Raw genomic sequence first — 27,123 nt, 5'->3', positions numbered from 1 at the left:
TAATTGATAGTTCATGTTAACTCAATACCATTACAACTTTAGACTTTAATGATATATGTATAATAATGTATAAAGGTTTAAATGAACTAAGATTAATAAATGATTTTGTGATTTAGTGTTTTTCACTGTTAGTTCATGCAAACAATAATGGAAACTTATTATAAAGTGTTACCTTTTAATTTATTCGTGTTCATGAGCTTGTTTCGAAGTCTACTCGTTTGCCTCAAGTTGGTAAACTGTTATTCTAATTGCATAGCGAACAGGATGTGACTCTTTGCAGAAGACAAATCCAAAAGTTCCTTAATAATAGTTTTGCATGCTTAATCAATCTCATTAAACGTGGCATGTTCACCCTGTTGCCCGATTTTACTAATTGCTACTGCTTTTGCCTTCTATAATCTTACACAGATCTTACTGAAATTTACTTTAAAATCATCCAAACATTAAAAAGCATGTTTCATAGAATGACTGCAATATGTAACTAGAGATCATTCTATTTGAAAAACAGCATGTTGTGTTTTTTTTTTTTTTTTTTTTTTTTTTTTTTGTGAAATTACAAGTAGACAACAAAGCTCTAATATCAGCAGCTTTTAGAGCAGGAATGATATATTGACTATTGTCATAGACAGATAATTTCCCACCAGGGCACAGACACAACAGAATGTAAGTTAAGTGTTAAGCATGTAAGATGTTTCTTTCCTTTCTGAGCCATGCTGCAAGCCGTCTGTTCACATGTGTTGCTTCTGATGGGACAGATGAGTCAGCCTGTAAAAAGCAAGAAGTATAAGCTGCACAGATCAACACACATGAGAGCAATAAAAGGTTAACCACGTCAAAAGTGCCATATACGGATTCTTTGAAAGCCTTATATTTTCAATACATATAGATGGTGGGAAAATATCAGTAAAATATTAAAAGGATGTCATAAATCCCCCAATATTATTTTAAATCACACTATACCTGATCTGGAGATCAAGTCTGACAGGCATCCAACTTTTTTCTTCTTTTCGACTTTGAAACATCACCCGATTCTATCCCAAGCTGACCATTTCTCATGGTCTGTTCTTCTGCGGATAGAAAACAGGAGTCGTTGCAGTCATTATAATTCTTCTGCAAGATAACAAGATGTCATTTTCACAATGCAGTTTAGTAACATCTGACACATGAATAGCGGGTTTCTGTTACATCTGGCGTGGGGTTTTACAGCACAAGAGGACAAAAAGTTTGGCAGGTGAGTCATTGAACGCTGCAGCCAACACAGAGAGATGGATGGGCAGACACAGAGGTTTTTGGACCTTGCTCGGGGCCTGAATGTGTTTGTGTGTGTGTGTGTGTAGAGTGAGCTTGGTTCATCGCTATGAATCTAATTCCATACAGCCAGAAGAGTTTCCATCAAGTTGTTTCCAAATATCGTTTTTTTTTTTAGGAAGGTATGCGGTAAAGAGCCTGACCATGTAACCCTGCGATGCCAACCCCAGCTCAGGCCTTCAGCGGGCGTTCTGCCAATGAGTGGAGACCACCTGCTGTTTAACAAAACATTTTCTGCCTCGCTCCATATTGTTATTATATCATATAAACCAGGTTAATTCCACAACTAATTGAGCCTAGTGTTCTTGCTTGGGTACCTGAACTACCCTCTTTAACCAGACACCAGGGTTGGTCTAGACCCAGAAAACCCTCGTCATATCCCATGTATCGATTTTATACTGGCGAATGCTGCTGGCACAGGACAGAAAATATAATAGTAACTTGTGAAAAATAAAATACAGAACAAATATTTCTTTTTAACAATGTTTTTGAAATATGAAAATCCAGGCCATCTTCGATCTTTAAAGTGAGGCAGACAAAGAGATAAAGAGCGAGAGAAGTGTATGAATATTTGAGGACAGCAAGCACTTCACAGACAATGATTTAGGTTGAGCCTCCGTTTATGTCCCTAATTTTATCTCACTTTGGGGGTCCCCGCACTTTCTTTAGACCTTAAAAAATGTAAAGCCCTTTCAAACATCACCTTGAAAAGAAGGGATTGTGGCTAATTGAGCACTGTAGCAGCGTAATTGGGCCAAAGGACCTATCCACATGAAGAGGGTGACCCTTCTAACCTAGTCCTGAAAAAGAGACAAAGCTAAGGGGAGGGGTAATGTGAGTTAAGGGATTCTCACCCACCCTTGTGGGAGCTTGTTTCACACACACTGCCCAAAGTGGGGCTTAATAACTTAACACGCTGCTATGTTTTTCCTCTTGAGGAGGTTTTCTCCTTAGAACCTCCAACATTCTCCCAGACCTTTCCATAAGGACTCTTAAGAGACCAGCTTAGCCCTGTCCCAATATATTAAGAGGACATATAGGACACACACAGATTTCCATGGTATAGTGTGCTGTTTAGGATGGGTTTACATGCTTTATGAGGACATTCAATAGACGTCTTTTTTTTTTTTTTTTTACTGTACAAACTGTATTTTCTATCAACATACCCTAACCCTACCTTTAAATCAAACCCTCACAGAAAACTGTCTGCACTTTTAGATTTTCAAAAAAGCTTGTTTCCTCATGAGGACCAAAAAGACTGGTGAGGACATTCAAAAATGTTCTAAAAAATAAAAATAAAATAATAATAATAATAATATATATATATATATATATATATATATATATATATATATATATATATATATATATATATATATATATATATATATATATAATTAAATTACATGTAAGAATAAATACAATATATATATATATATATATATATATATATATATATATATATATATTGTATTTATTCTTACATGTAATTTAATTTAATTTAATTTAATTTTAGTTTTAGTATTATTATCATATTTGATCATTTTACATCAACACCATAGCTAAGCCAGTACTAGGGAGGACACTGGAAAATGTTTTTCATCCTTTTTTGGTCTTTCTTATAGACATGGGTGAGTGGAAGGTTGCTGACACACAAATAAGTTTGTGTCTTTCGCTCACAGGATCTCTGTTATGTATACATACTTCACACTTTGGATGTCAGTCATGGAAAGATCATGACATTTGGAAAATTATCATGGAGCAGTCTACGAGTATCATCTTGATAAATAATCGCTTATGAATAAAAAAAACACAGAGGTCATGTACCACAAACATTTCGCCAGAACCTAAAAAGGTTGTGTCCCAACAGGAGGTGGTCCGTTTAGTCTCTGCAATGTTGCCAAAAGAAGTGTTGATCAGCGACCTCACACACATAAAATGTGGCCTAGTGCCACAATGAAATCACACCATCAAAACATACAGATATATACACACTCTCTCACAACAGACACTAATCATCAGGACACTGTGTTCTGCCCTTGACTCCAGCGGCTCCTGCAATGGCGCCCTCAGCCCCCCCACCACGCCCAACCCCACCTCAGCAGTCTGCCCTCCTGATGACAGCTTGGCAGCAGCTGGCCAACACTTCTTGCTTGGCCCTCTCTGCGCTGAGCCCACGCTGGTCCTGCATCAGGCCTACACTAATGACAGCAGCTTCAAGTGATTACAAGCAACAGGCCTCATTGTTCCATGTGCCCCTGCTACCTGCCAACCCACTGCAGGTCCCCACTCATTAATTCCAGCTGTCAGATGGATGCTCGTCCTCTCAGATGGGACTCTGAAATAAGCCAATTTTAAGGACACACATGGCAGCAGAGACAAGCTTAATGACATCCTAAAAAAGTCTAGCAAAAAAAAAAAAAAAAGTCTTCCAGTCCCAGTAAAAAAAAAAAAAAAATAATAATTGTGGACTTCCAACTTTATTCGTTACAATTAATTCTACTACTACTTAACTAATATATATATATATATAGATATATATAGATTTAAAAAAAAAAGTTAGTTAGGGTTAGTTCAAACGATTCCGTTTCAAACGATTCAGTTGGATTTGGTGAACTGGTTCAAGAAGATCCGGTTACATCGAATGATTCGTTCGCGAACCGGATATCACTACACTGTTGTGTTTTGAACTCTCTCACAACAGACACGGAAGAGAAGACAATGCTGAATAAAGTCGTAGTTTTTGCTATTTTTGGACCAAAATGAATTTTTGATGCTTCTAAAAATTCTAGCTGACCCTCTGATGTCACATGGACTTCTTTGAAGATGTTTTTCTTACCTTTCTGGACATGGATAGTATACCGTACACATAGTTTCAATGGAGGGACTGTGTGGCGTTACACATCTTTGTACTGCCCATTTGTTTATTTGACTCCTCCTTCCAACTAAAACATCTTAGGATTGGAGGACAGTACTAATTACGAGGAGTGTGTATATAGGGGGCACGTTCAAAGACTAAGAAGGGGGAGTTTTCTTACTGACCAATTGCTCCGTGGAGGCAGTCTTTGACGGGTGAATGCTGGATCTCGGAGGGTGTTTCCGGAAGCTCGCGAAGAGGGGTTGGTGCTACGCTACCGGGTGGGTCTGTTGCTAACAGGCAATTCGCATGGCTGGCGAATTCTCACAGTTTTAAAAACAATCTGAAATTTTGCACCTCCCGAAATCTTTGATTTGGAGCTGGAGTGGAGAAGGAGCTAAAATGGGCTGCCGCCGCCGAGGTCCCGAGGTCACTCACCCTCGTGCTGTTTATTTGGTCAGTTGCTCTCACTAACCACAGAACCCCCCACACACACACACACACATACACGCACCTATTTCATTTTCAAATCTTTAAAAAGTGTTTTTTTTTTTATTTCTTTTCTTGTTTGTTCGATTTAGTTTCTATTGGTTATGGAAAATTGTGTTGTTTAATTATTTGAAAAGTGTCCATATTAATGATGTCATCAAATTAAAGTAAATCTAAATTGCCTAGAATTTCTGTTATCTTTCTTTTGTACACGGATGGTTTTGTCAGTCTGGTGTGCTATCCGGAATGAACTAAATTAAAGTGTGACAGGCATATAGTATATACCTGTCTGGCGCCCGAACAATAACTGATTGTTTTTTTTTTGTTTTTTTTTCATTCGAGGCTTTCGGCCTGAGAAACAGGTTAATGTGAGTGCTGCTGATGTTACAGGTTATGTGTGGCCTAGCGGTTACGACATTGCGTCGCCACCTGGGGGATCTGAGTTCGGTTCCCACTAAACATATTTTTTTTTTGTTTATTTTATTTTATGGTTATATTGTGGGGGACAAATCAACCACCGTTACAACTGAGAGTTGTGGACTAAATCTTAAATATCTTAAACTGTGTCCCGAAGATGAACGGAGGTCTTACGGGTTTAGAACGACATGAGGGTGAGTTATTAATGACATAATGTTTCGGTGAACTAACCCTTTAATATCCTAATGATTTTTGGCAAAGAAAAATCAATAATTTTGACCTATACAATGTATTGTTGGTTATTGCTACAAATATGCCCATGACTGGTTTTGTGGCCCAGGGTCACAAAAAAAAAAGTGATATATACTTATCACTTTTTTTTATTGTTGTTGTTCCTATGTATTACAAGTAGACCACATATTAAATTGTATTATTTATAATAATTTAAACAATTGTGCGTTAAATATATCTACTGACTGTATCACCTTATTGAAATCTTTGACCTTCCTGAAAGGGTAGAGCATATGGACAGTGTGTATTTAAAACCTGCCATCATTTATTCAAAGGGTCAAATGATGAATAAGTCATAGATCTAAAGAAAAACAAAGTGATTTGGGTCAGAGTGTGCTTTTTTAAGGTGAGGTCAACTTTCAGTAGCCCGGGGTATCATGTTAAGAAAGTAGCACACAGGCTGCCAGGCAGAAAAGCACGTACGTAAGTGCCTCACATATGCATTCACTCACACTGTCAGTGACACTGATCTCATGTGGAGGCTGAAGCCACGCTCCTGTCCACCCCGATTTGTAAGCTCAGAGGATCATTAAGCACAAAGACTGGGATGTCTGTATGGGTCTGACTCAGCAAAAGATGTCCATAACCATATGATAATGATAATGGGCAACAACAACACAAAGAATAAAATAATAATAGTTATGAAAAAAAAAACTGATCTTTTAGTTCATATATAAAGTTAACCAATAAAAAGGAGACATAATGTTGTCTTTGTCTGCACCAATCCTTTAAACATCATGACATTGTGTTGACGAACTGTCCACTTTGAAATAGCAGCCAAACATTTTAAAGGCACACTGATTTGTTCTTACTAAATTCACTGTAATGTTGACTCTAATAGTGTAGTGTGTGTTATTTTTATTTTTATTTTTTTGCTCCACATTAAAATAACACTAAGCCTGCTGTCTCATGGGATAGATCCAGAAGAATTGATTAAATGCTCCAAAACTAATATGACAGCAAGACCAGAGCAATGCTAAGTGGGTCTTTTTTCTGCCTTCCTTTAAAACATACTGTATTGACAGTTTTTAGCATGTCTACACAATGGAAGATACTGTAAGTAAATAAATAAACAATTACAGTAGTAAAACAATATTTCATGAAGACTTGTATTAGTAGTCTCAATGGCTCTTTATCTCCATATGGTTTGAGTCAAAAGTTAGACCTTTAAAAGGCAGTCACCCCATATCAATGCAAAATCGCACAAGGACTACAAAGGATATTCAAGATTTCATAAAACAGTTCAGTGAACAGTATGAAAATGAGTATTCCAAAGACTATGTGGAACTACTTTGTTACTCCACAAATTTTGGGATCTGCCGCTGCTAGATGTGTTCAGTCATCTGTTACTAATTTAAAAATGCCACATTAATTAGCACTGAAGGTTTGAGTTGTTTCTGAGAGCCAGTGTGATCGTATAGCACTGGTTTTATAAAACAGGTAGATAATAAAGAAGTTAATATTGAGTATCTTATATTTTAGAAACAACATTGCGAGTTATTGTCTGGTTTTGCTTCACCAATAAAAACAGTCCCGAACAGAGCTGCATCAAATCTACTGCAACACACAGCAGATGTCTTTCCTAAAAGATTCAACAAATTGATTTAATAAATGATTCAATAAAAGTGTCTTTAAAGAGACAGTGATTTGGAATGAATTGGTTGAGTTAATTATTCAAAGACTCATTTCTTTTGGTTCCTCAACAACTGAATCAGCATTTTGGAATAAATTGGTTGGGTGAATAATTCAATGACTCAGTGAATCCTCAGTTATTAAATTTGCATTGATGTCATGCTCTGTGGCTTTTGTAAAAATAAAAAATAAAAATAATAATTACTGAAGAAATAATCCTCAGAATGTAAAATAAATAAATAATAAATAAATTGAGAAAAATAATCTACTCTTTGTTCCTGCAATTTTCCATAGTCGCTGTGGTGTTAGATTTTTATAGCAGCACTCTAGAAATACTGCTAAACCAGTCAGGCTTAATGAGCAGAACTTACTTTTGAATAAAGTCCAACAACATGAAAATTAAATGAGGGATGGTTTCCATGGCTTTTTTTTTTTTTTTTTTTTTTTTTAACTCAGTAAAAAGTGAAGTAAAAAGTGTGATAATAAAATAACAGCTATCTAGGCACAAAAAAGTACAGTTGGTGCAAAAATGCTAACATGCATAAAATATGAGTGTGCATTTCTTTATCTCCAAAACATGCAGAACAAGATGTCCTGGTGAGATGTTATGACTGTGTGAGTGTGAAAACGTGTACATGTGTGCGACATGTTTCACCCCAGGTTGGGGGTGGTGGCCTTGTAGCGGCCAGTGGTTAAACCACAGTAGCAAAAAGGTTAAAACATACAGCACATGTTGCCTTCCACAACAGGTGGTGCAGAGCACTCAACGGCTCTCAGCATTCCTGCCTCTCTATGCTGGTGGCCCCTGGTATTCCAGGATTTACGCTACCTCCCCTCCCTTCCCACTGCACAGGCCTGACTGACAAGCTAATCGTTGGGCTGGGATCCCCTCAGCTATTGATTCCACTGCAACACAACACCTCCCAGTCAATGAAACTGCAATATAATGGTTGAGCTGCGAAGAAAAGGGGAGGATTAGCGCGTCGAGCAACTGGAAGAAATTTGCTGCTGCCGCCTCCGCTGCATAGGCCTCGCTCCTCCTTGCAGCTGCTAGTAGGTAGAAACAGGGCGGCACAAATAAAGTGAGGGGGAGAGATAGAAATGCTGAAAAAAGTCTCAGGGGGTAGTGGCTAAGAAAGGCAAGTTATTAAAAGCCACAAAGCGGAGCCCATGCTGGGTGCGGAGAAATAGCCACGGCGCAAAAGAAAGCACATTTGAAAAGATGGGGGTGTGCTTTCTAAATTGTTCCATTCCTTTGAGTGTTTTATTTTGCTGGGTTTTGTAGTTTAGCAACGTTAGCCTGAGAGGGGAGTTTGGCGGCACCTTGTTCAGGATGTCCGCATAGTGTGGCTACACAGCACATTATAGTACAAAAATGACAGTTTAAACAGCTTATTTCGGGTGGAAAAATCAATTATGTTCCACAATTATTAATTATATAAATGGATAATATTAATAAATGAATGAATAAATAAATAACTATTTATTTGTCTCTAAATTTGCTTCAATTGGAATGCTTCAGTGCACATCACAGTCAAATAGTGTAAGTTCACTTCTGACTAATTCCGCTTTTCAGTCTATTTACTGTGCTGCCTGAGCTGTGTACAGCTGAGCAATGGCTATCGATTCAGGTTGGGAGAAAAAAAAAAAGTAACAGCAATTAGTGGCTTTATTGTTCCAGTTCCAGTGTTTCAGCCAACGATCCAATTTCTCTTTTGTTTGCACACTTAATTAAAACAAATCTGTTACATATCTCTCAGGGATCAGTGACTGTTTCCAGCGCCTTGGTGAGTCAATGCAGTAGTGATGATGAAAAATCCATATTTTCAGGCATCAGTGCCATAGGGAGTCATTCAAAACCAGCTGAATATTGACACAATCAACCCGTCACTAAAACGCAGTCCTTTCCCTAAGGGACAGGTGAATTATGTTAACATCTGAAACTGTTCGTCTTAGGAATTTCTTGCCTTAAAAACAACAAAAAGGTCTTTCAGGAAAGATAAAACAAGCTGATACTTTGAAGAAGAAACACAGCCACCATTAAGTTATTGAGTTTTAAAAGTGACACAGAACACATGACCCTTTGGCCTTTCCCCCCCAGGTTCCCTCTGTAATACTTAAGATACTGTTCAACTTTGAGGTTTTAAGCTTCTCTCCCTCTGGGCAGCTTTTATGTGCTATAATGTGTGTGCACTTCTGTTACTCGACTACATGACCTATTAACAAAATGTATGGTCGATCAGTTCAGCTGAAATTTGCAAAAAAAACTGATTGTGGATGCTTGTGTTCTGCACGGTAACTTCGAATGATGTGTTCTCCACCGCACCTTTTAGCAATTTTGTTTTTATGCCTGCTCTGTTAAACACAATGGCCGTATAGTCCGTAACACTTCATCTACCCAGAGGGCTACATAAAATCTCAAAGTCATTCAATAGAACGATCCAATACCACTGTTTTACCTATCATGCTAGGTTTTATTTTTTTAACTGGAGGATCTGCCTTTATTGGCTTGACTGTGGTACATCCCATAAAAAAAAAAAAAATGTAGAACCAAAAGAATGAAACCTTCAGACTGAGGACAAAGAGTTTCACACAAAGTCACTGTGTGTGTGTGTGTGTGTGTGTGTTGTACACACACACACACACACACACACACACACACACATTATGACTCCCTTTTAACTATTTACTATATATGCATGTAAATAAATGTATAGAACTGATATAAAGCTTAAGAAATATACAGCAAAATGGCTGACAAGTAAGTTCAGAGAATGAGCATGCTCATATCAAATTCCTGTATGACATTCATAGCACGAGCTTATTAAACAGTGAAATCTGAGCCAAAGTTTACTGACTGGTCGACCTTGTTTGGCTCATTACTATATACAAGAATCTAGTCAGAATTTTGTCCACTGTAGTGTCAGACTGATATCTCCAGGCATCTGCAGCCAAGCTCAGCAATGTCATCAATGGTTTTCTGTCAAATTTATTTTTTATTTTTTGCTGTATATTTCATTAAATACTATAAAGTTGGTTAACTGATTAACAATTAAAGCTAAATTGCCAGCAGAGGTCAACAAAGGGAATAGTGGTGTATGTGCGCATGCAAGCCCACAAAAACACACAAAGTTTCTAATAACAAAGTCCATTCTATTGGTGACATTTGCAACTTGATACCCCTATACAGGGCAAAAAAAAGTAATTGGCACGAGAAGGCTCCAACATAAAAATAGAGGGCTAGTGTCACAGCAAATGTCAAAGGTTTGACCTAGCCTCCCCTTCACACAGCCGGCCAATCCTGACGACTTCTGACCACCCCTAGAGCTTTAGGCATGCCAGGCCCTGATTGGTCATCACACCATTCTACTGAGTGACATGTAAAGGCATCATGGAGGAGGAGTAATGACCTTTACTCTAAAGTCACATCTCATCAACAATGTCAAACTGTCAAGAAGCTGTCCATTTTCATGGAGACGTGTTTATAGAAAGAGAGGAGTTTATTTAAATTTTCTTCATTTGATGTTTCATTTTAAGGCCAAACGTTTTGAAAGTTAACAGCATTACTAAAACGACTGAATGTATTGGCTTTTAGCTTGTTTATAACTAGGGACACATTCTGAATTTGTTTCTCAAAACAAAACTAAACACAAAGCTAAACAAAACAAGTAATAACCAAACAAACAAACTAACTAAATAAAACAAAAGTATGCAAAACAAAACAAAACAAAAGTATGCAAAACAAAACCTGTAAGTAAATATTTTTATTGCCTCTTAGTCATCAAAGTTTTGCTTCAAGCACACAGGATAACACATCGTTATACCACATAGAGCTAAGTAAATATTCCTGTGATGATGTCATGTTTGATGACGCAGCCTTTACTCTAAACATCCACATGTATAGGACTCTCTCAAATGGGGTTGGACCTCTGTGCAGCCCAGACATGACCTGGAAAGACACATTTCTTCCAGGTCAGTGTGTGGCTATTTCCTCTTGACTTGCTCAGTAAGCATAGCACTCTTTGGCGGTGCCTAATTGCTATACAAGAGAACAGCACTAATGTATGAACGTCTGAAATCGGAATAATGGAAGACAGCTTCTTATTTTTAAGTCTAAAAGCCATTTATCTTCATTTACATAAGGTAATGGCTGTAGAGTGACCAGAATGAGATCAGAGGTTTGGTTAAAAGGTTTAAGTCATCTTCCAGAACCTTCAAAGGTTCTCACACAGAACGTACGGGTCAGTCAATAAAGCTTGTACAAAGAAATAACCCTGCTTTTTCCAGCCCTTCACTCAAAAACAGGCACTTCAGCGATAAAGCTGAAGGCAGTTATTACATGGTGACTTTTAATACAGAAGCGATTTGTGGTCACCAAAGCCCAGGCCTGCCCCAGGCGAGCCTCGTGCACGGCCGTTCTAATGGGACCAGTTTGTTGACTGTCAAGATAATGGAGAAATCAGTAACAGACGGGCCGAGCACCGTAAATAGCAGAGGTAATTAGAGAGCCTGTCACAAATCCAGGAAGGTTTGATGTTCTTGGTGGTATAAGAGAGGAAAAAGGTAACAGGTACCAAAAGTGATGACACACAATAAACGTTTATGGGGCCAGTCTTCTGGATGTATTACAGGACTGTTGACAACTGCTGGCATGTGTGAGCACTTGCATTTTTATAGACTTTTCTTGATTACTTAAAGGGTTCACATCACACATTTCATTAATAATAATATATATTTGTTTCTAAATCAAATTCACTTTTAGATGTTGTCATAAACAGTCATAATTTAGTTTTCCATGACCAATGAAACAGCATTTATTCCTGCTGTCCTGACTTCTAAAGACCAAGATGTACTTAAGGCAAAATCTAAGAATGTGTGATGTCATTTCGAACAGAGTCAAGCCAAAACGAAGTTCATATTGAGTTCTTTTGAAATAGCTTGCCAAGGCGAACTTTCTGGAAAATTTAGCTATGCCTTCTTTGACGTAGAAATCTTTTGAGGTTCGGTTCTTTGTTCAGTCCATCAAGGTCAGAAGTTGTACAATACTTACACAGTTTTTACATGTGATAACACTTCATTTTAAGGACCTATTATGCTAGTAATCTGCATGCTATAAGCAGTGAAATAATAGTGAGGTATTAACCAGTTGCTTATAAGCATGCATATTGCTAGCATATTGGCTGTTTATTAGTACTTATAAAGTACATATTGATGTCTTATTCTGCATGACTACATTTTAAAACCCTTAATCCTACCCCATACCTAAACGTAACAGCTACCTTACTATTAATAAGCAGCAAGTTAGTAGTTTTAGAATTTTAGTTAATAGTGAATATCCCTTAATCTACAGTGTTATCCTTTTATACCGAATACTGTAAAATGGTCTGTTGTAGATTACTACAATAATACATGAAGTTAATTATGTTAATAATAGGCATGCTAATAAGCAACTAGTTATTAGTGAGAATTGGACCCTATACTAAAGTGTTAACCAGATTTTTACACAGATTTTAAACAGCAAGCAATCTGAAATGCATATCTAACTTTGCCAAAATTGCAAAGTTAGATATGCATTTCTTTGCCAAAAGAAAGTTTGCCAAAAGAAAGAAAGAAAGACTATTTTATCTTTAGTTATTTGAAAGGTGAAATAACTTGTACTTTTATTGTGAGCTGTATCCCATATGTGACATTAAAGTGCATAACCTTATAACTCAGGGTTATGAGTATTTTTTTATATTGGGCAGCTTTGGATTCATGGCCCCTAAACTACCTTTTGTTTCTCTAATGACACGCTACTCAAGAAATGGGACAACCTGTTGCCAGTCATTTATGCTATTTTCAAAAGAAATTGCAGGATCATTAAACAAACATGTTTGAATGATTAGAAGAGAGACACAGAGAGATTGATAACGATTTCAGAATATTAATGTAATTTCCTGTGTGTAATCATCATTTCATCCTAGAAAGAAAGAAAGAAAGAAAGAAAGAAAGAAAGAAAGAAAGAAAGAACTGAAGTAGCATAGCTACTAATGAATGGAAGACTTTGTCTAAATGCAGGACAAAGAGATGCAATATAACCCCCGTTAGACTGGAAGAACATTAAATATTTTCCATTGATTTTCATATTTTCATCTTGCTGCCTAGTATTTCTGTAAATAGGTGAAGGTTTAGCTCTTACGGGGATTTGCTATTTTCTGTTTCTTTGCCATGAACCTGAGGTCTGCTTAAACAGTGGTTCTCTCATAATATTTTTCAGCCCTTAGCGTTTTCTGGGGCAGGCTTCATCTCTGGGGATTTTACAGAAATATCCCAAATATCAGAGCATCTGACTCTTTTGCAAGACTTACCTTTGCTGGTTCAAAGTGTTTCAAAAAGTCAACCGAAACTGTTTGACAACTGATAGCAAGGTGGAATACAATCCAAGAAGCTTGCACTTTTAGAAATGGTTATAGTTTATGTCCATGATTGTTTTATTTGAAATGAAAGTAATATTTAACATCTAGTTATTTGACAAAGCTGTGCAGTGTTCTTTTTAACTGGACTGTAAACTTAAATTAGAGTCTGCTGTGCTGTATGGCCATGATATAAAAAACAGTACCATTACATTCTTGAAAAAAAAAGTCTACATTCATTTGTAATAATAAGAAAAAGAAATAAAACTCCATTTGACCAAGCTATATTTTCCACTATAAAAATTATTTTTATGTGCATTGGCTTTTGCTTATCCTGAAATGTGGCCAATTTATGACGTTTAACCTTGTTATGACAAGTAAAATATGTGCTGTGTGCTTCTAGACATTTTTAAGAGACAGTAAATAAGCTTTCCAAGGTGAGAGTGATCAAACAAATGCTCTAAAGCATCCAAAAGATATCTTTGAAAGAATTCACTCTGAATATACAAATATTTAAATGTGTTCATTAATTCCCGATGTCGCTTTCAATTTGATCATTTTTCAAATATCTCCATGTATAAATGCTTTGGCATTTTAATTTGGTAAAAAGAAAGTAATGGTTGTTAATGTTGCATTTCATTGAATAAAATAAAATAAAATAATAAATTATTTAAAAATGTTTTACAAGTTATCAAAATAAAAATGTGGCCAAATAAACAACCAAGCAATCAAACAAACAAATGTATAAACAAATATGCATGCAAGGAAGATGTCATTTCTATTTTTTGTAAGTATACCATGTTTCCTTTGAGTGGATCTCTCTCAGTTTCTGTGGCAGTAGGAAGTTCGGGACACATCCTTGCCTTGGCCCCATGGGAAGGAAATGGGCAGAGCTCTGTGTTGTTTGTGACCCCTCTATAAGGAAAGTCATGACTCGACCTTGACGCTCCGCTGACAGCTCTGGGCCTCCACAGCTCAAGAGCAGTCATCACAGGCAGGATGACTGTACACAGACACTTCCAAACACAAATAAAGTGCCTCTGTAAGCATGTGTCTCTATCAGATTATCCAACACATGGAGCCCAGAGATTCTTCCAAACAGAGGAAATGTTCTTTTTGAGAGCATAAACTTTTACCTCTTCATAAAACGTTAGGATTTACCTATCCATTATTTTGATTTATACTGTATATCCAGCGGTGGCCAAAATGATTAGAAGACTGGTATTTTGGTGGTTTTAAGTCAGTTATTTCTATCTTTTGCTGTAGTGTGTCAGTAGGAAATATCAGTTCCCTTTCAGTCGGTCACTCTCGACGCCACGTCGGTGACCGATGCAAAATGGGCTATCATTTCGATAGACCAATCTACTTTGAGTGTAAACTAAATGAGCCAATGCACATTTGCATGCAATTATTGCATCCAGCTGCCGCTGATCACAGTGTGAGTATAAAAAGGCAGCAGGTGCAATGCATACCAGCTTTTGCTTCAAAGCCGAGCGACAGTATCGTTCTGCTTACCTCAACTGTGTCTATGGTGAACTGCGAGTTCAGCACATGGGAAGCTTCCTGTGTTGGCGAGACGGTGTTTCAGCGGCGGCCGTTCCAGTGTCGAGTGAGTGTTTCCTAAGAGCGAATTTCCTCTAAAAGAGCGCCACGGATGCGTTTCTGGATGCGGTCGTTACCTGGCACAGGGTGATGGTCACGATCGTTGCCTCACGTGTCTGGGCGTTAAGCACGCTGAGTTGGCTTTCGTGGATGCGTCATGTTCTCACTGCGGGAACATGACCATCTCGGAGCTGCGAAACCAGGCTCCGCTACCTTCAGGGGGGCGGAGTCCCGTTGCCGCTGCCGCGATCTAGGGCTTGTTCTGACAGCCGACAGACGAGTACCACTTCCGGCCGTAGCGCGGGTGGTTTGAGGGTCACAGTGGTGGCAAACCTCGCAGGGAACCAACCCTCTGGGGACCACCACTCCTCTTGTACCTCCGATCCAGTGGAGCAACCCACGAAACATGCTGGGCCCTCTTCAAGGAGTGTACCAGCGGTATCCAGTGGGCTTCCCCCCGACCGGATGTCGATCTCAGCATCGGAGGGAGAGCTGTCGGATGAAGACTCAGCTGTGCTGCTGCCCTGATGGCAGCAGGGCGGCTATGCTTTCCCAGGCTGCCGAGAGGGTAGGGCTCAAGTGGAATCCTCCACCGAGTCCCGAGTCCTCGCGGCTGGATGATTGGTTTCTCGGGGTGGTGCGTGCTGGTTCTCAGCGCCCCACCCCAGTGCCTTTCTTCCGGAAGGTGCATGATGAGCTCACCAAGTCGTGGATCTCACCTTTTACTGCCAGAAACCGGCCAGTGGGCTCCTCCACCCTCACGACAACTCACCCGCCACCTCCTCCTTTGGAGTCAGAAGGTTCTGAGGTCACTTCATGCTGTTCACATTCCGGGCCGGCTCAACCGTACAGCCGATGAGCTGTCTTGAGCAATGCTCCCAGGAGAATGGTGACTCCATCCCCTGACAGTCCAGCTGACTTGGAGACGATGCGGAGCCACTCAGGTAGACCTGTTTGCTTCTCCAGAGACCTCTCACTGACAGTTGTTCTACTCCTTGACTGAAGGAATGCTCTGCAAGGATGCACTGGCACACAGCTTGCCGCAGGGCCTACGCAAGTATGCGTTTCTCCCAGTGAGCCTTCTCGCACAGACACTGTGCAAAGTCCGGGAGGACGAGGAGCAAGTCTTGCTAGTGGCGCCGTATTGGCCAACTCAGACCTGGTTCCCCGAACTAGTGCTCCTCTCGACAGCCCCTTCTTGGCCGATTCCTCTGAGGAAGGATCTACTGACTCAGAGATGGGGCACTATTTGGCACCTGCGTCCAGACTTTTGGAAACTCCATGTCTGGTCCCTGGATGGGACGTGGAGGTTCTAGGTGACCTACCCCAAGAGGTATTGAACACCATCACTTGGGCAAGAGCACCATCTATGAGACACACTTACGCCTTGAAGTGGAACCTGTTCGTCGAGTGGTGTTCTTCTCGCAGAGAAGACCCCCGAAGGTGCCCGATTGCGGTCGTGCTTTCCTTTTTTTCAGCAAGGGCTGGAGTGAAGGCTGTCTCCCTCCAAAGTCCAGGTTGCCGCTATTGCTGAGTACCACGACCCCGTGAATAGGAAATCTTTGGGTAAGCATGACCTCCTCGTCAAGTTTCTTAGAGGGGCTAGGAGGTTAAATCCTTCCCGGCCCCCCTCTATACCCTCTTGCGACCTGACTCTAGTGCTTAAATCACTACAGCAGGGCCCATTCGAGCCTTTGCATTCACTTGAGCTAAAGTTTCTTTCATTGAAAACTCTCCTCCTGCTTGCACTGGCCTCCATCAAGAGGGTAGGGGATCTGCATGCATTTTCGGTCAACGATTCCTAGAGTTTGGGGCGGCTCAACTCCCAGGTAATCCTGAGGCCCCGGCCTGGATACGTGCCCAAGGTTCCCAATACACCCTTCAAAGACCAAGTGTTGAACCTGTAAACACTGCCCCTGGAGGAGGCAGACCCAGCCCTGGCTTTGCTCTGTCCCGTCCGAGCATTAAGATGCTATGTAGACCGGACACAAAGCTTCAGGACCTCAGACCAGCTCTTTGTCTGTTACGGAGGCTGGCATAAGGGGAGTGCCTTCTCTAAGCAGACGAAGGCCCACTGGATTTTGGATGCCATAGTCCTGGCTTTTCAGGCTCAGGGTGTGCCCTGCCTGTTCAGGTTACGAGCTCACTCAACTAGAAGTGTTGCATCCTCCTGGGCGCTGGCTCATGGCGCCTTGCTGACAGATATCTGTAAAGCTGTGGGCTGGGCGACCCCTAACACATTCGCTAGGTTCTATAGCCTTTGTGTAGAGCCGGTATCCTCCTGTGTTCTCACCTCAAATGGGTAGTGGCACTGAGAGGCCCCGGTTAGTGTCGGCTTGCTATAACTGCTCCAGAGTGTCCGTACTGTAGACCCTAGGAAGCTGGATGCAGCAGAACGTCCGGCGCCAGGCCTTCATGATGAATCCGTGAGAACCATGGAAGGCTGGGTTCCGTACTGAGATCTAAGTGGTACTTGTATGTTTATAGTCCATGGTATAGCTTTAGAGCCTGTGTTTTCCCGCCAGACTTCTGCCTTCCCAAGAGGGTTTTAATCACCTCAAATTTCTCCATATACACCTAAACAGATGCTATATGTGTATTTGCTCCCAAGACCTCCTTCGGTAAGGATGGGGATTCCGCAGCGTCCCTGTCCCAAACGGAACGGGTACGTTTTCCCAGTGTTATCCAGTCTTACCCAGTGAGGTAGTACTTTGACAATGGTGATTGGAACTACTTGTTCCAAGCCCCGGCCTACACCTAATAGGAGAGCAGGCGACTCGCACAGGTCACTGGAAGGGGCAGCACCCATGGCGCTTTGGTAGATCCCATTTTGCGTCGGTCACCGTATGGTAACCCTCGTTCTCCGAAGGAGGGAACGGAGACGCCACGTCCCATCGCCATGGTTGCTGTACCGCCGCTGAGCTGCCAGGTCTCTGGCTTGGCTCCTCAGCGAAAACCTGGTATGCATTGCACCTGCTGCCTTCTTATACTCACGCTGTGATCAGTAGGGATGGGAACCGAAAACCGGTTCTTATTCGGAACCGGTTTTGTTCTTTGAAAAGAACCGGAACCGTGAGCATTTTCTAAGTTTCGGTTCTAAAAACGGTTCTTGTGCAACACGTGACCAAGCGCTGTGAGCAGCCTTGCGCCGCTGTTCTGAATATTCGGCATTTCCCGTAAAGGATGTCACGAACTGAATGACAGACACACCTCTCTGCCTCTTTAATTACTGAGCACATTGATTCCAATAACGCACATTCCACAGACTCGTTGCGCTGTCGCGTCTTTAATTGCCGAACACATTATTTCCCACGACTGTATGTGCACTCGCGCCTTTGATAACTGCACATCGTTTTGTCTGAGGCCGGTGATACACTGGATGCGTGGCGCAAGCGTCTCAGCTGCGTGGCGTGTCCGTTTTGAATTCGGCTCCCATGTTAACAGGTTAGAGCTTGCAGACTGCCTGCGTGCGACGCGAGTCTCAGCCATGCTCGAGCCGCGCGGAAAACGCGTATATATATTTATATTTTTGTCATGAAGACAAGAGCCTGGTATGTCGGCGGTCTCCCTCTATGTCACCCACAGTAGCAGCAGCGCGCCAGGCACGATTCTGGTGTGTAAAGACACAGAAAACGCGAAGCAGGCGCCACGCAGCAGAAACACAATAGCCCTCAAGGGACTATTTAGGAGCTTATTCCTGCTTGAAAAGCAAAACGTTATTGATATTGTAAAAAACAACAACTTTGAAACACATGCTGATTGATGGACTAGCATTACTAAACATTACCTACTACCTTCCAGCAATGCTACATTCAGTGAAGGTAAAATAGTAAAAAACATAGTTCATTTAAATGAAACCAGAAGCCGAACCAGAAAATGTCAAAAAAATATCCCACCCTACTTATGAAGATCTTTACACTGTAATATATGTTGCATTTTGACATTACCAACTTTTAATTTAAGTTGACAGTAAGTAATAAACAGTATTGAGCATTGAGTAGTTGAGTATTGTGCATTTTTCCTTACCACTATTTCCAGGCTCGTCGCGACAAGGCAGGCAAACCAAGCAATTGCTTGGGGCCCCGAGCTGGCTTGGGGCCCCAAGACAACGACTGGTTAAGAATAAAATGCAACGACACTGTGTGAGCGCCCCTTTGATCGTCAATGCAGTAACGTGTAATGACACTGCTATCGGGATCCCCCTCAAGGGGGCCCCTCTCAGTAGTCGCTGAAAGCAGCCAGCCAACCACGTGATCTCTGCTACCGGCAAAATACAAAACCTCCTCGGCAGTCATGAAGCGGAATTATGCTTCAGGAAGCCAGAAGAGAAAGGAAGAGGAGGATAAGAAAAAAACAAGATAATGGTAAGTGATAAATTGCACTGGATAAAATAGCTTTACTTGTCAGTCTTGTACAATTGGTGTAATTTTGCAGCAGGTAGGCTAGCAAAAATATGTTTATGTTAGCTACCTGCCTGATGGCAAATGCTGCTTGTAACAAACAGTTAGTGCAACTTTTTTTTTTTTCGAACGGAAGGAATATGGTTACTGTAACGTTTTTTAACGGGATAAGGAAGACACAGAACAGAAATCGCATACTGCAAGGAGTCAGCAGTGTTTTGATTTGAGGGCGCGGGCAAACTAGCCTCTATGGTCACATCACATACACAGAACTGTAAAGGTACATCAACCCGTCAAAATAAAAGTCCTGTTTTAGACAAGTATTTGCCAGAGATGTATTACAATTGTTCAGCATAATGTACATAGCCTACTACTAAAAAAAGTAGTAGTAGTTTTTTTTTTTTTTATTTAAGGTTTAAACACACAATTTCTTCCATGTTTTATTTTTAATAGTAAATCCCCTTTGTTTACCAAAAAGTTAAGTGTGCTTAATTTTCAATAATCCAAATATCAATTAAATTAATGTTTTGTGTTTAATGTGCATCTCAGAAAATGCTTTATTTAAAACCCCAACTGAATGGCACTTAAATGCACTTAATTAATCTGTCAACTTTATTTTCATTTTTCACAGTACAAGTACAAACAGAGAAACAATGGATAATAATTAAATGTTTATTTTTGATGCATTCTATGCATTTAAAAAAAAATATATATATTTTTTTTCTAAAAAAGGAAACTTAGTTGTTCATTTTAAGAGACCCAGGAGTCTTATTTCCTCTTGCATAATTAATATTAATAAGCAAAAACACATTTATCCGATTACTCGATTAATCGATGGAATTTTTGGTAGAATACGCGATTACTAAAATATTCGATAGCTACAGCCCTAGATGAAAGTGGCATAGCAAATAGCATGCTATACTATTCCACCGTGATAATCTATTTACCAAATGGGGGTTATGAAAACCACACAATAAATTCCGTGTAACATTCAAACATTAGCTTGGGATGTTTTTAAGCATTGGTAGTGAAAGCAGCTGCCTGCATCCCTTCCTTTCTAATATCAAAATATGGAAATGCTAACATATCTTTACTTTTTCGGTAAACTTTATAATAAGTAAAAATACTGTTTGCTAACAGTTAAATGACAATTAACTAAAGATTAATTAACTATCAATTTACCATCTTTTAATGATTGTTATTACAAAGTGTCTATCATCTAACTTAGTTAGCAACTATGGTTTTGGGAAACGCACCCCTTAGGTGTTAATAGTGACCTCTTTCAATATGCTAACAGTGAAATGGTAAAACGTACTTCACAGGTAATTTCTGATTTTTTTTTTCAATTATTTTCCCAGCTACACCATCAACTTCATCCACAACATCAACAGATACATCACTTCTCAGTGCTGATGTTTCCTCTATATAGCACAAGGTACCACAAGCTCTATAATTATAGCTGATATTCTGCACAGCCCATAGTTTAAACCGATAAGTGTGTGCTGTCATATTATAAAAAAAAACAGGGCAAGTCACTATTGAATTCTCACCAAACTATTTTTTCAAGCAGTATTTGCACTGTAAACCTTTTTTATTTATATAAAGTGTGGGTAAACTTAAACTGTATGGCTATGCTGTGGTTCCTGTAGGCTTTGCGTGCGTGCGGGGGTCGGGGGGCCTCTATGTCCATTTTGCTTGGGGCCCCCAAATTCCTTCAAACGGCCCTGACTATTTCTTAATAATTGTTTAATGATTTTAATGGAACCGAAATAAGAACCGGAACCGTTAGGTGGAACCGGAACCGGAATCGGAACCGGAAAATTTCTAACGATTCCCAACCCTAGTGATCAGTGGCAGCTGGATGCAATAATTGCATGCCAATGTGCATTGGCTTGTTTAGTTTACACTCAAAGTAGATTGGTCTATCGAAGCGATATCCCATTTTGCGTCAGTCACCTTTGTGGTGTCTCCGTTCCCTCCTTCAGGGAACGAGGGTTACCATACGTAACAGAAACGTTTACATTTACAAACATTATTTTTTGCCATTAATTGTAATGATACAATGAGGTTTTTGTTTGCACAAGGAGTCTGACAGCAGCCAGTGCTCCACACAGAGATCTCATCTTCATCAGTCAGTCTATAATGACATGAAGAAACAGAACAAACTGAGACAGAAGAAATCCAGAAGAACCTCCAAGATTCAAGAAATCTACCTGCAAAGCTGTCAAAAAAAAAAAAAAAAAAAAACTAAATTATTTGGTGTGACCATCCTTTGCGTTTAAAGCAGCCTTCCACCTATAGGTGCACTTGCGCATAGTTTTTCAGGTAGCTTTGCAGGTTTTGCATAATTTTGGCAACAAAGCAGAAACGTTTTGGATATGTTTTTGGTAAATCATACGACTACATCACTAAGTAAATGGAAAGACAAACAAAAATCATATTTTAAACATACAGGGAAGACTTTTTTTCTTTCTCGGGGTATACATACATTTCTTTAATAGTACAAACCTTAAAATTACAAATACAAAACATGGATTTCAAAAAGATATTAAAATGTACCTTTGGGGAACAGAATTCAAAACAACTACCTAAAAATCCACTTTCAAGAATACGATACGAACATTAATGTCTGTGTGCGAGACATTTAGACTTGACCTCTGCGACTCATCACAGTCGTACACACAGGTGAAACTTTGCAAATATTTGACATTTCTTAAACACACTTCTCTTCACTCCGGTTGCTTAAAAGCATTCTCTTTTTCTGTAGAGCCATGCAAGAGTGCCTCTCAAAAGACAGAATGCCTTTTCACTGGCAAAAGCGTCATTACAGTAGCCAGTGAACTGGATGGCATGCGCTCTCAGTCATGCAACTTTGGTTATACCTCAATTCATTAGTTATGTGCTGGTCAGTTTTCTTTACACCAAGTTTATTTTCATATTGCACATTGCATTGTACAATTTCTGTGAAAGTATTTAGAGGCCTCTTAAAATGAATGGCACTCAAATCAAACATTTTCTGCCTGATGCAAGGTGAAAAGCAAACATAAGCTAAAACTGGCATTCCCAGTCAGGAAAACTAAAACATAAATAATCGAATATGAAATCGTTCACCTAAAATCCCATCCTGTAAGCATATGTGCTCCTCAGTCTTTCGGTGAATCCCTCTACTAAAACACCCAAAACATGCACACTGACTCTCTCACGCTCACACCATATTCTCTCCGCATGCGTTGGATCATAAAGGTAAATGGTGACTCCCCGGATTTACGAGCCCAGAAAATAGGATGAAACCATTTGGATTTTATTATTCCATTTACTCTTCCCCCGGACCACAAAGTGGTTCTGAGAGCCTGTTTTATGTATTCAGCTGCTTTTCCCCCCTCCACAAGCATGTGGAGCCGCTTAAATAAACCATCAAGCGGAGCCCAGCTGCAACAACAACCGATCGATCGGAGGCAGGTTTCACGTCTGAGCGCTGCGCCGCCAGCACGCTGGCTTCAGCAGGTGGGGTGGGAGTAGTAATTTGCTGCCGAAGGGCTTTTGTGTCTGCCTGACTTCAGAAAAACTGTAACTTCTGCCTCCCCTGATAGATAGCCGTGCAGGCTGATAGAACGTGTGTGTTTGGAAAAGATTCACTGCTGTATAAACAATCGACTCCCTACCTTCCACAACATCTGGGAACTCTCAAGCGTCAGGGCCCCGAAACAAATAACTGGGGACTAGTTAGTCTCTGATTAGGTTTTAAACAACACATCATGCTGTAAGGAGAGTGCCGTATTGCCTCATCGGAGACCGAAGCAGAGAACTCAAATAAAAGAAAACAGCTACAACTTACAAACAAGCCAATAGCGATCTGTTAAAACTCTGTTTGCAAGTCTATAATAAGTTGGAAAGTACTGTAGCTGCAAGCTTTAATCTGCATAGCTGCTACTAAACGAGTCATATAAAAACAAAAATGCCGACCATAAAATTCATAGCTGCCATCATCTGCACCCATTCACATGGGTCAGTTTGCAGAGGTCAAGATATTTGGCACTCCTGAGAATAGCTTTTTTGTCTCTTGCTGTTAAAAATTATATTACATAATGGAGAGGAAATAGAAAGGAGATTGAGAAAAATATAATATACAATGATATGGCTAAACGTATAATTGTACTATGTAAAATACAAATTTTTAAGCACAAGGTCACTGCTTTAAAAAAAACATAAAATAAATAAATAAACATGCTTTATTTTATCATGGAGGAGAGGAAATGACAGGGAGAAGGGGAGGAGCAAGACTCCATGCCATGAGTGCAATGGCTCAACATGTCATAATATGTTGAGAATAAAGAGTAAATGAAATGGCATGGAGAAAGGGGGAAACAATATCGAGAAATTATGTGAGCCATGAAATAACATGAGCTGGACTCAATCCTGCATTGTCCACATGAGCACCATGGCTCAGCATGTCAGAACAAGTGTGCTAAATGTTAAATCATGGCCATGAAAATGGTACCTTTTATTTAATCCTACAGAGGACTGGGAATGAAAGAAAGAATGGGGAAATGAGATTGAACAATGACACCAGTTGGACTCAAAGTAGCACTGTCCACATGATAACCATGGCTCAAACATATTAGAAACGGTGAACTAACACCGTGTCTATACCATACACGACAGTTGCCATGTCGCAACACCGCAACAGCTAAAGTCTGTCTACACTGGACACAACAATGTGATCGTTAAAAATCATTTGAAATTTGTGTCAGTGCATCATAGAACACAGCAGCGGTTTTTGTCTGGGATTTGTCATAACGCATCGTGCCGCATCCAGTGTAGACAGCATCACTGATTATTATGTGTTCTATAGTATTATGTTGTGCTACTCGCGTCCTGTGTAGACATGGTGTAAGATGAGGAACATAGAAAAAAGAAAAGAAAAGAAAATGACAGGGAGAATGAGAGGAAATTAAGACATGAACTAGAATCGAACCATCATTGTCCACATTAGCACCATGGCTCAACATATCAAAACGTAACCTTGAAAACAGCACCTTTTATAATCAAAATATCAGCGAGAAGGATAAAAACGATGCAAGTCGGATTCAAACCTGCGCTCTACACATAATCACCATGGCTTAACATGCCAGAACATGTGTGCCAAAATAGTACATAAAGAACAATGGAAACACAGCACTGAAAATAGCACCTTTATTTAATCATATATTCAAGGAAATGAAGAATGGGGGAACAAGACTGAGAAATGATGCAAGCCTGACTCAAACCTACATCAACCACATGAGCGACATGTCGCAACATATCAGAACATGCTAAGACACGGCTCTGAAAATAGCACCATTCATTTAATCCTGCTTTCTCAAACAAACAGCCAGATTCCTCTCCTCCTGTCAGCACCTTTGACTTGTTGGTCTGCGTGTTTGGAAGCAGGACTCCCCACGTTATCTGTAATCCCTAAGTCTGCTTAAGACTAACACTTAGATGAATTGAGACTGCGATCTTAACCTTTCCCGTGCTTTCAAGTAGAAGACAGAGAGTTATCAAAGCATTCCACATTGCATCAGGGATTTCCCATCCTCTCAGCATCCACACCTTTGTAATTTTATCCCGAGACGTGTTGCTGTAAACATATGCCGGCCCGCCAAGAAGTATTTTCTTGCATGGCGGGTGTGTGCAACCTTAAAAAACAAAAACAACAGCTGTGTAGTCATGCAATCAGATAAATTCACAAATACTTCATAATAATTCAGAAAAGCTGATCTAATGACTATTCTGATATCAAACAAATAGATTCATAAACTAATCCTTGATTTTCTGTTCACAGGTGCACTTTATTTTGATTGGAGCACCTGCCATACAATTAAGCAAAAAGCTGTCTGCGCTTGTAAATGCATTGTGATGTGGATTAATCCATTCTTGATACAGTACGCTGTGCCGACCAGAAGCTGCTCCTCTCCTGCAGTGAAGCATTAGTTGCAGTGTCTGCCTGCTCCATGATTAATCTTTGTATCCCTGCTGCCTCTTCAGTGCTCGCTTGCTTGTCTTAGTGAGAGCAGATAAGGTGTGGTGAGTTAACAGAATCCCCGCCTGCTCTGGAAGAGACCGGAGCGCCGTTACTTAGTCTGGCGCTTTTCCAGAGTCTTGCTCTCATCCTCTCTAACTGCTTTACTCTTAGACTGACGCATTAGACTTAATGCTAATATGTAAGCGAGAGCTGGTAAGATCACTTAAATACTACATGTGTTATATATTCTGGGTTCGATAAAAGTTGAACTCAGTCAATGTCATTTGTGGCATAATGATGATCATCAAAAATATATATTTCCTACTTTTCTTTAAAGTAAACAAATAAACAAATAAATCTGGGCATTTACAATCAAAGTCAATGGGGCCAGTCTATAAACGTTCAAATACTCATTGCTTCAATAATGTAGACACAATACATAAACAATATGCATGTTAACATGAGTTTAAGTATTAAAAAAAAATACAAATTCTGAATGAAGTTATGCATATTGCATAAACCCTAAAACATCTTACATCATGATTTAACAGATGTACAGCTCATATAATGGCAATAATTATAATAAAATAACATTATGTATTATTATTACAATATTATTAATTATTTAAACAATTAGTTTGAATAGAAGGATTAATGCACAAGCTTTTATTGAATTTTAATTTAACAAACTGATTTACAGCTTTTTTACTTTATTATTATTATTATTATTATTATTGTTGTTGTTGTTGTTGTTGTTATTATTATTACAAATAATTTATTTCAACATGAAATTCTGTGCAACATTTTATTAACTTCTCACAGTGTTACAGATCAAACGACAATTTGTATAAAATAAATGCTAAATAACTAATAATAATATGAAAATGGTATTAATTATTACAATAAATAGTTTGAACAGAAGAATTACTGCACAAACTTATTGAATTATAATTTTAACAAACAGCTTTACAGACCAAACAAAACAACAATAATAACGATAATTGTTATTATTATTGATATTATTTTTATAAGAATCATCATAATAATAATTAATTACTGCAAGATTTTATAAAACTTTTACAAACAGTGCAATTAACAATAACATAATTAATAATAATATGAAACTAATTAAATTAGTTTGAACAGAATAATGATCTCCACATTTCTGCTTTTAAATCCTTCAAATATTTGTCCACTTTTTACGAAAAAAAAAAGAGGGACAAGTAGAAGTTATTTTTGTGGGAATCCACTCTTTTGTACAAATGCTGTCAAAAGAGCCTAACTTGTATTGAACCCGGAATTTTCCTTTAAGGAGGGCCGTCCAAATGTGAGCGCACACACACACGTTCTTATCCATGACTGAACTTTTGCACTGCTCTTCAGAGTCTGGAAAGCCCCTCCTCCAACATAAATACACACACCTCTGTGCACACAAACACACACCCAAGTAAATCCAGTTCCGAGACAATTTAAGCCAATTACAGTGCAGGGGCAAATGGTTAACCTCCATAATATACATTTCCCAGCCTCCAGCCCCCTGCACTTGCCTGTCATCCCCACAGCAGAGTTATGCACTGCAGACGGGTGTCCCAGGCGACCTGGTTAGAGTTGGCTCAATTCATTAAGCCAGGGCCCGTGCACAGGCCCGAGTTCACACGGTGAAGGCACTTGCAGCAAACAGCTGCCACACATTCCTGATGGGAGGGCCAGGCAGATGTCCAAGGACAATCA

The 27,123-nt window shown here is 39.6% G+C and overlaps 1 long non-coding RNA gene across 1 annotated transcript; it reads right to left on the bottom strand.

Moving 5' to 3' along the window:
• Positions 1–704: 704 nt before the first annotated feature.
• On the bottom strand, positions 705–25,429 carry LOC113091661 (uncharacterized). The gene is made up of 3 exons (XR_003287420.1): positions 24,894–25,429; positions 961–1,067; positions 705–765 (listed from the first exon to the last, which is right to left on the bottom strand). It is a non-coding gene; the product is annotated as an uncharacterized LOC113091661 (long non-coding RNA).
• Between the last annotated feature and the right edge of the window lie 1,694 nt (positions 25,430–27,123).

Source organism: Carassius auratus, unplaced genomic scaffold (assembly GCF_003368295.1).
Source record: "Carassius auratus strain Wakin unplaced genomic scaffold, ASM336829v1 scaf_tig00214259, whole genome shotgun sequence".
Taxonomy (NCBI): domain Eukaryota; kingdom Metazoa; phylum Chordata; class Actinopteri; order Cypriniformes; family Cyprinidae; genus Carassius; species Carassius auratus.
This window is presented reverse-complemented; position numbering and strand designations above follow the sequence as displayed.